At 54.1% G+C, this 14,454-nt stretch overlaps 1 long non-coding RNA gene across 1 annotated transcript; it reads left to right on the top strand.

Annotated features, from left to right (window-relative positions):
- Positions 1 to 1,604: 1,604 nt before the first annotated feature.
- Positions 1,605 to 12,992, top strand: LOC142823913 (uncharacterized). The gene is made up of 3 exons (XR_012898977.1): positions 1,605 to 3,595; positions 11,259 to 11,344; positions 12,481 to 12,992. It is a non-coding gene; the product is annotated as an uncharacterized LOC142823913 (long non-coding RNA).
- The last annotated feature ends 1,462 nt before the right edge of the window (positions 12,993 to 14,454 follow it).

The following is a 14,454-nucleotide window of genomic DNA, read 5'->3' as shown; positions in this document are numbered from 1 at the left end:
GGCCCCGCCTTGCGTTGGGGCCTGGCCGCCAGTTGCTGCCCTGCCCTGCTCGAGGGCCTGGGCATCCGTATAAGGGTTTTGGCACCCGGCCAGCACCCGGACCGGACCTTTTAAAGGGCCAGGGCTCGGACTACTCTAAGGCACGGTAGGGCCATAGGACGGACTAGCCATCCAGTGTACCAAGGCGGAGGATCCGCCTCCTAAAGGCCGGCTGGCCTATAACGAACCACCCCCCGGAAGGGGGAAAAGCTCAGGCTATTGTGGACATCGCCGGAGGGCAGTGTCCCGAAGAGACCGTGCCACCTGCCGGCAGATATAATTCCCCGAGCAGACGGCAGGGGCGCTGTGGTGGAGCGGAAACCCCGCTACAGCGTTGTTTTAAAAACCTTCTCTATACTTGTGTTTAAAATGGCTAGGGAATAAGAACTTGTGTAAATGGTGCCTGGAGCTTTGTTCAAAGTCTTTTGTAGGAAAGAGAGCTATTTCCTGTATGGCAGAAGTCTTCTGCTACAGATAGAGGGAGGTGGAGAGGGTAAGGTACAAAGAAGAAAACAAATGCAGAGTATTTAGAATTCCTCAATGTGAGCACTTCATTTTCTATTAGTACTGCATAACTCCGAGCAAAATGCAAGCCACCCCACACCTTGTACATCAGTATCTGCTTACCTTGAGCATTATAAAGAGCAAGAGGGTATATAGAATCACAGTCCCCTCACAGCTGCTCCAACTTCTCTATTTTTATATTTGGAAGTTCCTAATAGTTTCTCTGCAACCTGTGAATGTGACAGGACACAGCTGTGGTAGGATTGGCCCTGGAAATAGTGTATATGCTGCAAACTCTCTCTCTCTTTAAAGTGTTGTAACAGAAGGAAAAAAATCCCCTTCCCACCCCCAAGTTGTAACAAACATAGTTCCAGAGTCTTTGCCAGTAGGTGTACAATGCAAATAAACCTCTAATAAGGGCACAGGATTTTTTTGTTTGTTTGTTTAAAGAAGCTTGTGCTACTGTTAATGCAAGAATCAAACAGACTTGTTATTCTGATAACCATTACTACAGAGCTTGGATTCTGATTTCAGAGAGCAGTCACTACGGGTGTGTCTAGACTACTGAGTTTTGTCGACAAAAGTGGACTTTTGTCAACAAAACTATACCTGTGTCTATACTACCGCTGAGTTCTATCGACATAACGTCGACAGAACTCAGCAGTTTTGTCGACGCTGGTAAACCTCATTTTACGATGCATAACACCTTCTGTCGACAGAAGGTTTTATTGCCTGTAGGGTTGTGTCTAGACTACAGGGTTTTGTCGACAAAGCAACTTGCTTTGTCGACAGAGCGTCTAGACACATTCAGTTTTATGTCGACAGAAGTTTTGTCGACAGTATCTGTCGACAAAACTTCCGTCGTCAAAACCCTGTAGTCTAGACGTACCGTAAGTGAACACTGAGGAATCCTTTTGGAAAAGTACAGCTTGGAAAAAAGTCATTGTGTGCCAAGCAAATAAATGATGAGCTGCCAGTAAAGGTTTAAACTAAAGGGGAACCAGCTATCACTCACACTCACACTCACACTCACACTCACACTCACACTCACACTCACACTCACACTCACACTCACACTCACATTCATTCCCGCCCTCAGGCACTCACACAGGCATATGGGTTGCAGAAGGGGCCAAGGTATTGTAGGCCCCTTACTAAAGGGGCCTCTGGTTTATTCTGAAAAGACCCTGTGTGCTACAATCCAGACTACAATTCCCATGAGCCCTTGGAAAAAAACAGGAAGGGAGGACTCTAGGGGGAGAGAGGGGTGCTCTCTCCATGTGCTTGAAGAAAGGGGCCTAGCAGTCTGGGACTCTGCCTTGGAGTTTGGAACCAGAGGGGAGCCAGGCTGCTGCCAAGGACACTGACCCAGTGCAGGGGCTGTTGGAGTGCAGCTACTAGATGCCTGTTGGAACTGGGAGTTAGCAGGCTGCTTCCTATAGGCACAGCATGAGGCAGTAAGTTTGGGCCTTGCTGGAAGAGTGCTGCCTGGGACAGAGCTGCTGTTTAGCCTGGACCAAATCCTCAGTACAGCTGCAACATCAGTGCGCCAACACAAGCAAGTGTCTGGGACTGAGTCTAGGGGTGTGCACACTCTGGGGTGGGGTCACTGTTGTCTAGCTATATAAGCTTCAGTTACTGTTATGTGTTTTGTTAATGCTATTCCTTGCTATTCTGTTAATCCCTGTTTATTTAAGTTAAGTAAAGATTGTTTATTTTAAAGATTGTTTATTTTAAAGTATTCTATTAGATCCAGCTTTATGTTGGAATGAGTATATTCCTGGAGGCTCTCAAGGCACCAGTGTGTGTACAAGGCCAGCCAGGTGGAGGCACCGCCAGTTTACATTCATTGCCAGCAAGGGACTGCAGCAAGGGGGGTGGATAGGGCTTTCCCCAACTAAACCCCATCACCACTGGGGTGCTCAGGATCTCTTTTAGGTTAAAACATCTGGCGCCCAGGCACACCTGTGAGTGTGACCTGCTCCCCAGTAACCCGGGGAGGGAAAAGGGGGTTACAGTATATTGCACCTGGAGGGTCTGTCTGCTCATCATGGCTGGGGAACTGGTCAGGAAAGAAACTGGTTGCAGAAAGAGGAGCTTCTCAGAAAGAGGGTTTCTGCCTCGTGCTCTCTCCCTTTATTGCCTTTGTACAACTCCTGTGACTCATCCACGTTCCTCACCAGGGAGCATGTCCAGACTTCCCTTGATCCAGCAGAGCAGCAATGTCTCCTTTGTTTGCTTCAGCCTTGATTGGTCTGATGACTCACACACACTCATATCTCAGGAGAGAATGCAGTTTAGAGCACGTTACATGCAAGGTAGCTGAAAGTTACAAAGTTGCACGGCTCAACAATCACCAAGTTTACAGTAAGTTTCTGAATTTATAAAGCAAAGTTGCTGAGAGTTACAAAGCTGCAAGGTTTAAGATTACAATGAGTTGCAGAGTTTAAAAGGCAATACAGCTGAAACAATTACAAAGCTTCAGAGACTCACTTACAAATCATCAGTAATGAAATGACTTAGAAGACAACTCCCCCCGTGCGGCCCCCCCCCCCGCCCCAGCAATGGAGTCAGTGGGAGTGTTTTGTCAGTCTCTAAGGCTTTGTCTACACTGCAGGGCTGTGTCTAGACTGCATCCCTTTTCCGTAAAAGGGATGCAAATTAGACACATCGCAATCGCAAATGAAGCAGGGATTTAAATCCCCCCGCTTCATTTGCATAAAAATGGCTGCCGCTTTTTTCCAGCTCGGAGCTTTGCCGGGAAAAAAAGCACCAGTCTAGGCATGGATCTTTCGGAAAATAAAGCCTTTTCCGAAAGATCCCTTATTCCTTATAAGGGAATCAGACGTGGGGAGCGAAGGGAGAGTGAGGCGGACGGCAGCAGGAGGAGAGGCAGCAGGCGATCCGAGCAGGAAAGGCCGGAGGGTCACCTGGAGACTGGCCCAGAGGAGAGACGTGATGGAAGGAAGTGACCCAGGACTGAGCGTTGGAGCCATGAGGTCGCTTGAGGGTTGGTGAGTTACGGCGGCTGCCCCACCAACCGGACAGGGAGGTACGTCCCTGTCCTTAGGGTCCTGGGTCGGGACCTGGAGTGAGGGAGGGCCCAGGTCCCCCTCCCTTCCGTCAGGCGGTACCTTAGGCAGAAGCCCTACTGGTGAGGTTACCTGGTATAGCCAACGACTGGTAGTGTTGAGACTGGTTAAAAAGAGAAAAACTGGGACACGGGAAGAGGGGAGCACTCGGGGTGTGGGGAGGCTTATGCCTTTAACCCCAATGATGACACAGCTGTAAATCTGAGGGGAGGTTCAGATCGTGACAGTAGGAGTCATCCTCGTTTGAATCTGCCCATTCGCCAGTAGACTCCTGGAAGTGAACGTTTTTCTGTGTCGCCTGCATGGATTTTTTTTTTTTTTTTTTTTTTATCACGAGAGAAGAAACTAAACCTTCCAAAAAGGAAGAAAGACAAGTTAGCACCCAGTGGCTTGGAGACACTTGAGATAACAGACACAATACATGGTGCAACAAAACTTAGAGCAAAAAACTGTTTGCATCTGCAAAATGAAGGCAGTGAAACCTGATGGAAAACGTATCAAACATTATTAAACATGTCACTACTGTCTTCAGCTGCTTTGTTACTGAAGCTTCAAAAGCAGCTTTAAATGCTGTAACCTATACACACGTATGAAGTCTTAGTTTGATTGTAGTGTTTTCATGTGAAAAAGACACTATTCCAATGTCCTTTGTTTATGGCATTAAAAAAAACTACAGAAGGATTAGTTTTAACTAATACATGCTGTGTGCCCCATAAGCTGTGCGTTTGTGCAGCCACTCAGGAGAGATTCAGATGTGGCCCTGTTGATTAGCAGAGCACCCGCTGCTAGGTTTTTGTTTCTACTAGTGGTGCAAATTCACACATGCCTCGTTGCACACAGAAAATTTTATTCTGCACATGTATGGAAAAAGAATAGTGACAATTGAGTACAGTATGCTTTTAAGCAGAAAGAAAAATTGGGAGGGAGGAAATAAATTTCACTAACATTTTTAAAGAAATGTTTTTAAAATGCATACTTTTAATACCTTAGGCCCAAGTTCTAGCACACACCTAAACATGGATGTAAGTGTTTGCAGGATTAGAGTCCTATTTAGCACATTAAATGTGTACATCATTTACTCAGACAATGCATGGGTGTTCAATTAATGGTGTGTGAGAACTGATAGCGAACTGCAATTAACAAATGCAAAGCTGATACTACATAAAATCAAATCAGCTTTTATTAATTTTCCTTGTTCATATGGCAGAGAAGTTACCAGCTTAAGCAAAATAACGTTATGCTTATAGTGAACCATATACTAAAAATGCAAAAAGTGTTTGTGTAATGTTAAAATGTCATGAATGTATGTTGGGAAATGCAAAAGTTAAGGTACCATCTTCAACGTTAACCACCGTGCATATCCTTCAGTTTTTATGATGCTCTTTTTTTAGGACTTTTTCTTCTGTTTATATAGTACCTGTAGATGTTGCGGCTTAGTCCTGGGCCCCTGACCTGTGCTCCGGCCCGTAAAGAAGCAATTAGAGGTCCCTCTTTTTCCCGGGCCCAGAGTACAGGTCAGGGGCCTAGGACTAAGCTGCAACATCTACACATGGTGGAGAATGTGGGCAGTGGCCCACCCCCTGACGTGAGGGGCTTTTTGAAAGTCAGGAGCTTTTGACTTAGGGAACTGCTAACTGCAGAACCATGGAGCAGCTCATCAAGTTCCTGGTCGAAAACCAGCAGCAGCAAGAGCAATTACTGCAACAGCTGGCTACTCAACAGGAGCAGCTGCTCCAGCAATTGACTGCCTAGCAGCAACAGCAGCTAGTAGCTTTAGTTCCCCTACCTGTGAACCCTCCCGTGGAGGATGACCGGGAACGGCCAGCTGCTTTGCCGCCAATCCAGCTCTCCAAGATGGGGCTCGAGGGTGACCCAGAAGCTTTTCTGGAAACTTTTGAAAGGGTTGCCACTGTCGCTGGATGGCCCAAGGGGCAGTGGGCCGTCAGTCGCACCCTACCTGGGTGGCCTTGCCCAGATGCCTATAGAGGCCTTCCCATTGCCGCGGCCCGAGACTATGTGCAAGTAAAGGCAGCTGTTTTGGATTCTCCGGACATAACACCGGATACCTTCCAACGTCCCCTGAGGATGACCACCTACGTGCCTGGGGCCTGCCCCTGGGCCACTGCCCATGGAATTCGGGACCTAGCTTGTTGTGCAGGACTTGGTGGAGGAGATAGCCCTTGAGCAATTTGTGCATATCTTACCTCCCTGCGGCTGGGCCTGGGTACTCTACCACCGTCTCACGGCTCTAAGTAATGCAGTCACCCTGATGGAGGACTTTTTGGCTGCAGAAGCCTCTCTGGGTCCGGAGATGCAGAGAGTGAACCCTGACCCCAAACAGGCACTTATAACAGCAGGTGTGAAAGCTGGACCCACTGAGAGGAGTGTAAGGGGCTGAGCCTGAAGCCATGGGTTGGCCAGGGAGGGTTCCATGCCCAGAGGCCTCAGATATAGACCCTGGGAGAAACCAAGGCAGCGGACACAGGCCTTCGCATGAGTACCTCCAACCAGTGTGGGCCGAAGTGGGACCCTGCTTCTCCTACAGCCAGTATGGACACTTGCATTGGGACTGCAGCAACGTGGACTGTAACTTTGGGCAAGTCTGTGCTGGGGAATCCCGTGCCTGGCCCTGGTCCCCCCCTTAAGCTGACAACTTTGGTTAAAGTTGGGTCACAGAACTGGACCGCTCTCATTGATTCAGGGTATGGACAGACCCTCATCCAGCAGCAGGTCTCCCCAGATCCCCGATCAATAGAGGGGGAAGTGAGACTCCAATTTATTTATGGAGATGTCCAGACTTATCCCCAGGTACGGGTACCTATGACAGTGAAAGGAGTAATGGAGGAAGTTGCAGTCGTTGTGGCCCCCAGCTTGGCCTATCCCATTATCCTTGGACATGACTGGCCCAACTTCAGAGAACTGTTGCGGGAGGTCTGCCTGGAGGGACCTGAAGTACAGAACGCTTTTGAGGGAGACTCCGTGGATAGCAGGGAAAAACCCCCGGGAGGCCCACGGCCAGACAAGAGGAGCCAAGCAGGGCAGAGTCGGCAGCACAGACCCTGCCTCCACCACTCCCTCAAGCAGGACCTGGGTCCTCAGTACTGGACCCCAGCACCGATTTCAGCTGGGACCAGCAGGAAGGTCCCACGTTGATGCGGGCCTTTGAAGAAGTGGCACGGGTCAATGGGGTGGCAAGAGACTCCCAGTGGGCACTCCGGTAGCCCCGATTTGAGTTGGTCTCAGGTCATCTGTATTGCTTTGACAAAGACCCCCGGACCCAGGAGGAGCGGACTCAGCTTGTTGTGCCCCGTCCGCACCGGAGGGCAGTTCTCCAGTTTGCACACAGCATCCCGGCAGCCAGACGCCTGGGGCACGGAAAGACCTTGCGAGAGTCTTGTGGTTGTTTTGGCTGGGGATTTACCAGGAGGTTCAGAATTATTGCAATTCATGCCCCGCATGTCAGCTCTCCACAGGCTCATGAGTACCGAAGGCCCCCCCGGTTCCCCTTCCGGTGATTGGCACACTGTAGGCCAGTTGCCTCCAGGAGGGGCGGCTCCCTCTCGTGGGCAGTGGGCGGCCACTCCAACCCACTACCTGTTGTGTCGTCTGTCGGGGAATTAGCGGTGGAAGTGGTCTAAAGCGCAGGCCCTCTCACTGGGCGGGCTGCAACCGAGGGTCTAGAGCCCGGCCTTAGGTCAGGGTGGGGTGGCAGGTAAACCATCCCAAAAGCCCATCCTTAGTTCAGGGTGGGGAAGCGAGTAAATAGTCAATTCTGGGACCAAGCCCTTGCTCAGGGCATGGCAGCAGTGGGTATAGGCTGCAATCCAGGGACAGCCAAGGGGGGAGACTGCCACCCGAGAGTGGGGTGGCGGGGACGGACACAGGCCTGCCCACTCCACTGCGTCCCAGCCCAGGGCCCTGGGAGCAGCAGAGCAGTCCGCTGCTGGGTCAGCGGGGATTCGCTCTGCAATGGGCTGATCCAACTTTGGCTCAGCCAACAGGTGGTCGGCTTTCCCTGGGCTCCTTCCAAACTCCCCTGGGGGCTGTACCCGGGTTCCGGGCCGGGCCTCGTCGCTTTGGCAGCTCTGGCCAGGTAAATAGTCCGTCCAGGTCATCTGGGAGTTGTGGGCCCGACGGCCCAGGCCAGTCCTCTGCTGCTCCAGGGTCCGACTCCTCCAGCCCACGCAGAGGGGAAGCTTCTGGCCCCTCCCCCTGGCTTCTGGTCAGGTGTCTCATTGGGGCCAGATGCTGTCCACCAAGGCTCTGGGAGGGGCGGTTCCCCCTCGTGGTCAGTGCATGGCCACGCCGACCCACTACACACCCCCATTGAGCGGGTGGCCATGGATCTGGTGGGGCCCCCTCCCAAAGATTGTAGCCAGCTTTAAGTATATCCTGGTTTAGATTGTGACCTGGTTTCCTGAAGCAGTTAGCCTCCGCAATACTCATGCTTGAACCATCACAGCAGAGATGGTGAAGATATTTGCCTGGGTAGGACTCCCACAGGAACTCCTGACAGACCAGGAAACGAATTTCACATCCAAGCTCCTGCAGTAAGTCTGCACCTCTGCAAACGGATGGGCTCATGGAGCGATTTAATCGGACACTGAAGGACATGCTACGTAGGTTTCCTCCAGAAGAGTTGTGGCAGTGGAACCAGATGCTCCCGCCTTTGCTCATAGCCATTTGCGAGGTACCCCAGTCCTCAACCCCCTTTTTCCCCTTTTGAACTATTGTACGGTTGGCAACCTCGAGGTGTCCGAGGAGTCCAAGCTCCTCTCCCGCTGGTGAGGGCCCTATGAGGTAATTCGCCATCTTGGCCTGGTGACATAAGAGATCCTTCAGCCAGACCACTGGCGAAAAAAGCAAATATACCATATCAACCTTTTAAAGCCCTGGCAGGTTTGAGAAGGACTAATAATTGGCTGCAGCAAAGCTGCCTTCACCTCCATGGAGAGCCCCATGCACTGAGCGAGCACTCGGGGATCCACCCAGTCCCCCCTGTCGTAATCCAGGAGGTCTCCGATCTTAGTGGTTTCTGCCAGGATCAGCCTCCGGCGCACCGAGGGAGACTCCGCCACCTGCACACACAAGGCTGGATTGTGGAGCAGGGGCTCCGCGAGGAGGTCTGCTCCCTTGGTGGCCACAACAGCCCTAGTTGCTGAGAACAGCTTCCAGGTCTGGAGGAGGTCCTGGTAGAATTCCGGCAGCTCTGAGAGGTCTCACGGAAGACCCCTCGGGTGGATAAAAAAGAGCTGCCGGTCATAGCGGAGCCCTCAAAGGCGGTGGAGGAAGGCACATGCCGAAGTGCTCCATGCTGGACTACCTGAATTAAAGAGGAGACTCTACAGAGCCTGGAGGCAGAAGGCCCGGACCTGACTGCACACGCAGACCAGGCCCTGCCCCCCACGCCCGGGGAAGAGACAGAACCCCTGCAGAGACCCAGTGCAGTCCTGGCCGAAAGAACTCCAGAGCTGTCCTCTGGAGCTTGGCCAGGACCTCTGGGGCCAGGGTCAGGATGTTGAGCCGGTGCCAGAGCATGGACAGGACCAGCTGATTTAACACCAGAGCCCTCCCATGGAGGGAGAGACGCTGGAGCAGTCCTGTCCATCTCCATAGCCGCTCACCCACCATGGCCTCCAAACCCTGCCAGTTCTCTGGCGGAGAGGGATGCGTGGCGGATAAATAAATGCCCAGACAGCAGAGGGCCCACGCTCCACCTGATGGCCTGAAGCGCAGGTGGGATGGAGCCTGCCTGCCACCTGGCTCTCGGAGCACCAACACCGTCAACCTCCAGCAGAGGAGACGGAGGAAGGGCTCGATCGCCAGAGCGTACAGCTGGCCTGACAGCAGACACCCCTGATGTACTCTCCACCTGTAGCAGACCGGCTCGGTCAGGGTCCAGTTGAGCCTGACCAAACACTCCACGAGGAGTGGGTTTCACCCACCGTAACCAAACACGTCTTGTGGAGGGGTGGATCTTTGGGGTAAGATGCCAGGCGTCTATCAAGCTTTAAGACCTCCTGCTCTGGCCGCTCTATTGCTACATTCCTCTTCCAGCTGGCGCCCCAAGAGTAGTCACGGCAGAAGAGCCAGGCGCACACCTTCCCCACGTCCCACCACCGTCGTGCCGAGGGAAAGGCAAGCTGCTGCCCCCGCCAGGCCAGACAGAACTCCCGAAAAGACGCTACGAAGCCCACATTCTCCAGCAAGCTATTGTTGAAATGCCAGTAGGCCAGCCCCAGCCTCTCGGAGGAAAGAGAGGCCATCACGGCCACCAAGTGGTGGTCAGAGAACGGGTCTGGCTGGATGCTGGAGGGGTGGGCCCAAGAAAGATTGGCGGGGGGGAAGAGAGATGCAGTCCCAGCGGGAGTAAAAAGACGGTTGACCCTCCACCTGGACAAAGGTGAACGCCATATCCTCGTCCGGGTGGTGGTCACGCCATACTTCCACCAGGGAGTGTTGGTCTATTATCTCCCTGAGGACAACTGCATCGGCCTGGCACTGCTCTGTCCCTGTGCGGTCCCGTTCCACGAGGGTGCAGTTGAAATCCGCACCCAGGACCAGGCACTCGCGAGGATCCAGAGCCAAGGAAGGCAGACGCCCGCTGGAAGAAGCGGAGCCTCTCCGGACTGGATGTCAGGGCATAGACGTTGATGAGATTTATTGTAAGCTCCTCCACCTGAACCCGGAGGTGCAGCAAGCTACCCTGCACCACCTCCGCAGTCCCCAGCACCTTAGGCTGCAAGTTTGGGGAGAACAGGGTCGCCTCCCCAGTTTGACGGGCTGACAGGTGGCTGAAGTAGACCCTGTTCCCCGTCTCCAGCCGCCGAAGCTAGCTGGCAGCTGGAGCAGTGTGGGTCTACTGCAGGAAGATGACAGAATAACCCCCTGCCGAAGGAAGGAGAGTACATGACACCTGCAGAGACCCAGCCTACAGCCCCTGATGTTCAGAGGGGCAAGAATGAACAGCGGCATTGAAAGGGCTGGGGAAGATCCTCACTGGCAATCCCCATTGGGCCCCGCAGCGAACTGTGACCATGTGCAAACGTGAGCAGGGCATCATGGAAGCCATGGGCCCACTGGTAGCCCCCCACTGCCTAGTCCCTTTACCGTTCCCCCAAAATGGCCCTTACGGTCTGGAGGACAAGATGGAAATCTCCCTAGCACTGAAGGGTGAGAGCCACTTGGTTCTTGGAGCCACAGATGTCTTCCAAGAAGTCCACGGTCACCTCAGCCACCCCATGGTGCTGGGAAGCATCCGGGGGCTCAGAGGGAGGGCTGGCACACTTGCGGCACCTCCCCATGACAAGCTCCCAGCCCTCAGAAGAGGAGGGCTGGACTTAAATTGGGGAAGAGCCAGGGGATGAGGGCAGCGGTGGGAGGGTCACGTTATTGGATTTTAAAGATCATTGCTGCACACATGGGGGGGGGGGGGGTTGCCCCAAAAGTCTGTACAAAGGGGGCCATGTGAGATGTCAAATGAAAGCTTATGTTCTACTGATTTTATGTATATTACTCTTGTACTTGTGTGATATCTATATGTGGAGTTATAAATATGTACTCTGATGCTGGAAGATTCACTGTCTGAGATTCGCTTGCCTTCAATTTTGCTACTGAGTCCAGATGCAGCCTTGCGAGGAACAGTGAGCTGGGAAGAATCGTGGGCCCATCCTGACATACGATGTACACCAGACTTAAGATAGCAGAGGGTATGTCTACACTACAAAGTTAATTCGAACTAACAGCCGTTAGTTCAAATTAACTTTCATAGCATCTATACATACAAACCGCTAGTTCAAACTTAATTCGAACTAGCGGAGCGCTTCATTAGAACTAGGTAAACCTCATTCTACGAGGACTAACGCCTAGTTCGAATTAAGTAGTTCGAATTAAGTGGCTACACAGCCCTTAATTCGAACTAGTGGGAGGCTAAGGCTTCCCAGCTTGCCCTGGTGGCCACTCTGGGCCAAGCCAGGAAAACTCTTCTGCCCCCCTCCCGGCCCCGGAGCCCTTAAAGGGCCACGGTCTGGCTACACTGCTTGTGCCAGTTGCAAGCCTGCCAGCACCCAGCCAGCAGACCCTGCACCTGGCACTGCATGAGCCAGCCACCCGCTGCCACCCAGCCCTCCCCCTCTTCCCAGGACCAGGCTGGTGGCTCACAGGAGCCTGCCTGGGGCTGCAAGAGGCGGGCGCCCGCCTGGTCTAGTGCGGAGATTGTGGACCTCATCCAGGTTTGGGGGGAAGCCTCCAAAGTCCATGATCTCCGCACTAGCCACAGGAACGCGGCCGTCTACAGCCGCATGGCTGCCAGCCTGGCCACCAGAGGCCACATGCGGACTTGGGAATAGGTCCGCTGCAAGGTCAAGGACCTGCGGCCGTCCTACTCCAGGGCCTCCCAGCCAGGGGCCGACCTGGAGGCCTGCCCCCACTTTGAGGCCCTGGACCGCATCCTGGGGGCTCATGCCATCCATGCCCCCCGGGTGGTGATCGACCCCGCGGCAGAGGGACCCGTCCCAGACACCGAGGAGGAGAAGGAGGACGCCGGGAGCCTGCCCAGGACCCCCAAGGCATCCCACAGAGCACATCGGCTGTGTCATCTGAGGCTGAGGAGAGCTCCACATGTGAGTGCCATCATGCTCCCCTTATGAGTATGGGGGGGGGGGGGGGAGGAAGAGGGAGCCTAGGGACCCTGTGCCTGGGCCTTGCCCACCGTGGAGCAGCAGCTGGGTGTCAGGCAGGGGTCCTGGCCCGTTCCCCACACGCCGACCTCGCCTTGCAGAGGGGGGTTGGGTTTCACCCACCGTCTCCCCAGGGAGAACTGACCACTGCTCTTGTTTCACCACAGCTGCAGCACCTGGGATCGCAGGGCACACCACCCCGCCTGCACCAGCCACCTGCACCTGGGCCAGCAGGCGCACCAGGAACTTGGAGGACTACCGCCTGCGGCTAGTGGAGCACCAGCTCTGCACCCAGGAGCACTGGGTCAGGGAGGGGCTGCGGCTGCGGCAGCAGAGCTTGGAGGAGCAGGGCCGTGCCATCAGAGGCCACCTCCAGACTCTGGTGGACAGGTTCCTGCCTCCTCCTGCTCCAGCCACTGCGGCTGCCCCAGCTCTCGCTCCTCCTCCCACTCCTGCTCCCCCTCCCGCTTCCTCCGCACCCTCCTGCCCCACCCTCCACACCCACTCCCCCCTGACGCCCCCACACCTGCAGTGCTGCGAGATGGGAGAGCCAGCAGGACCCCCAGCCCTGAGCTTTCCCTTCCCTTCCAGCTCCCTCCTCCCAGGTTTCCCCCTCCCCTCTCCCACCTTCACTCCTCTCTTCCCCCCAGCCCAGTTATGTAAAATAAAGAGATTTTTGTTGGCAAAACAGGTGTCTTATTTGACATCAGGAACGGGGGTTACGGAGGGGAAAGGGGAAGGAGGTGAGGGTGGAAGAAGGCCCCAATGGGGCATGCAGGGAGAGTTCAGTCCTCCTCCTCCACCTGGAAGCTCTTCCGCAGGGCTTCCCGGATCTGGACGGCCCCCCACTGGGCCTCCTGGATGGTGGCGGTGCGGGGCTGAGCATAGTGGCCAGCCATCCAGGCTGGCAGGAAAGCCTCCCACTTCTGCTTGCACAAATTGTGCAGCACGCAACATGCTGCCACCACGGGAGGGATATTGCGATCAGCGAGGTCGAGGCAGGTGAGGAGGCATCTAAAGCATGTTTTCAATCGTCCGAAGGCCCCCTCCACCACGATGCAGGCCCTGGTGAGCCTGGCATTGAAGGCCTGCCGGGAGGGGTTGAGGTGCCCCATGTAGGGCTTCATCAGCCAGGGCTGTAGGGGGTAGGCCGCATCCCCCACCAGGCAGACGGGCATGTCCACGTCCCCGACCCTGATGTGGCGGTCGGGGAAGAAGGTCCCGGCCTGCAGCCTCTGGCACACGGAGGAGTTCCGGAACACCCTGGCGTCGTGTGCCTTGCCGGACCAGCCCCCATTAATGTCTGTGAACTGGCCCCGGTAGTCTCACACAGCCTGCAGTAGGACGGAGAAGTACCCCTTGCGGTTGATGTAGTGGGCGGCCTGGTGTTCTGGGGGACGGATGGGGATGTGCGGCCTGTCAATGACCCCCCTGCAGTTAGGGAAGCAGAGGGTGCCGAACCCCCGGATGATGGCATCTGGGTTGGCAAGGTGTTGGGGAAATCTCGCTCCCCTGGGGTACAGAGCCCCCAGAAGGGTCTGAGGCTGGAGGTCAAAGCAGTGAGGCAGGAGAGAAACCTAGAAGGAAAACTTTATTATGCATGCATGCAGGCTGACAGCTACCAGAGTGAGCAGCAGCAGCCTTGAGACAGGTTCAGGGATCCTTTATACAGTATGCTCAGACAGTTTAGTTGTTGATTGTTCTGTAAAATTTACTTCTAGCACACCTGGTGTGAACAGAAACCTCTCAGAGTTCTTCTGCTGAGACTTTGATATGTTAAAGAAAACAAAGGCACATGAGAACTTGAGTGGAGGAGTCTACAAGGCAAACTGTGACAAAGATAAGGGTTTACATGACAAATGGTGACAGACTAGGAGTCTCCATGAAGTTGAGATAGGAGGCATTGTAAGGGTCTTGATTAGAGTTAAGATGATTTCTCTCTGTTACAGGGAGAGAGGTCTGGAAAACTTTTAACCCTGACAGCAGTTTTCTTTTAGAGAGTTTTGATTTCCTCCAGTCCCCCCCCCCCCCCCCCTAGACACAATTGGAGTTATATGATTTTCCCCCACAGAGGCGGACCACCCTCTGAAGCAGCACCCGGTTGATGGCCTTGACCACCTGCAGAGACACACACCAAACCG

The sequence above is a fragment of the Pelodiscus sinensis genome, unplaced genomic scaffold (genome assembly GCF_049634645.1).
Source record: "Pelodiscus sinensis isolate JC-2024 unplaced genomic scaffold, ASM4963464v1 ctg38, whole genome shotgun sequence".
Taxonomy (NCBI): Eukaryota; Metazoa; Chordata; order Testudines; family Trionychidae; genus Pelodiscus; species Pelodiscus sinensis.
This window is presented reverse-complemented; position numbering and strand designations above follow the sequence as displayed.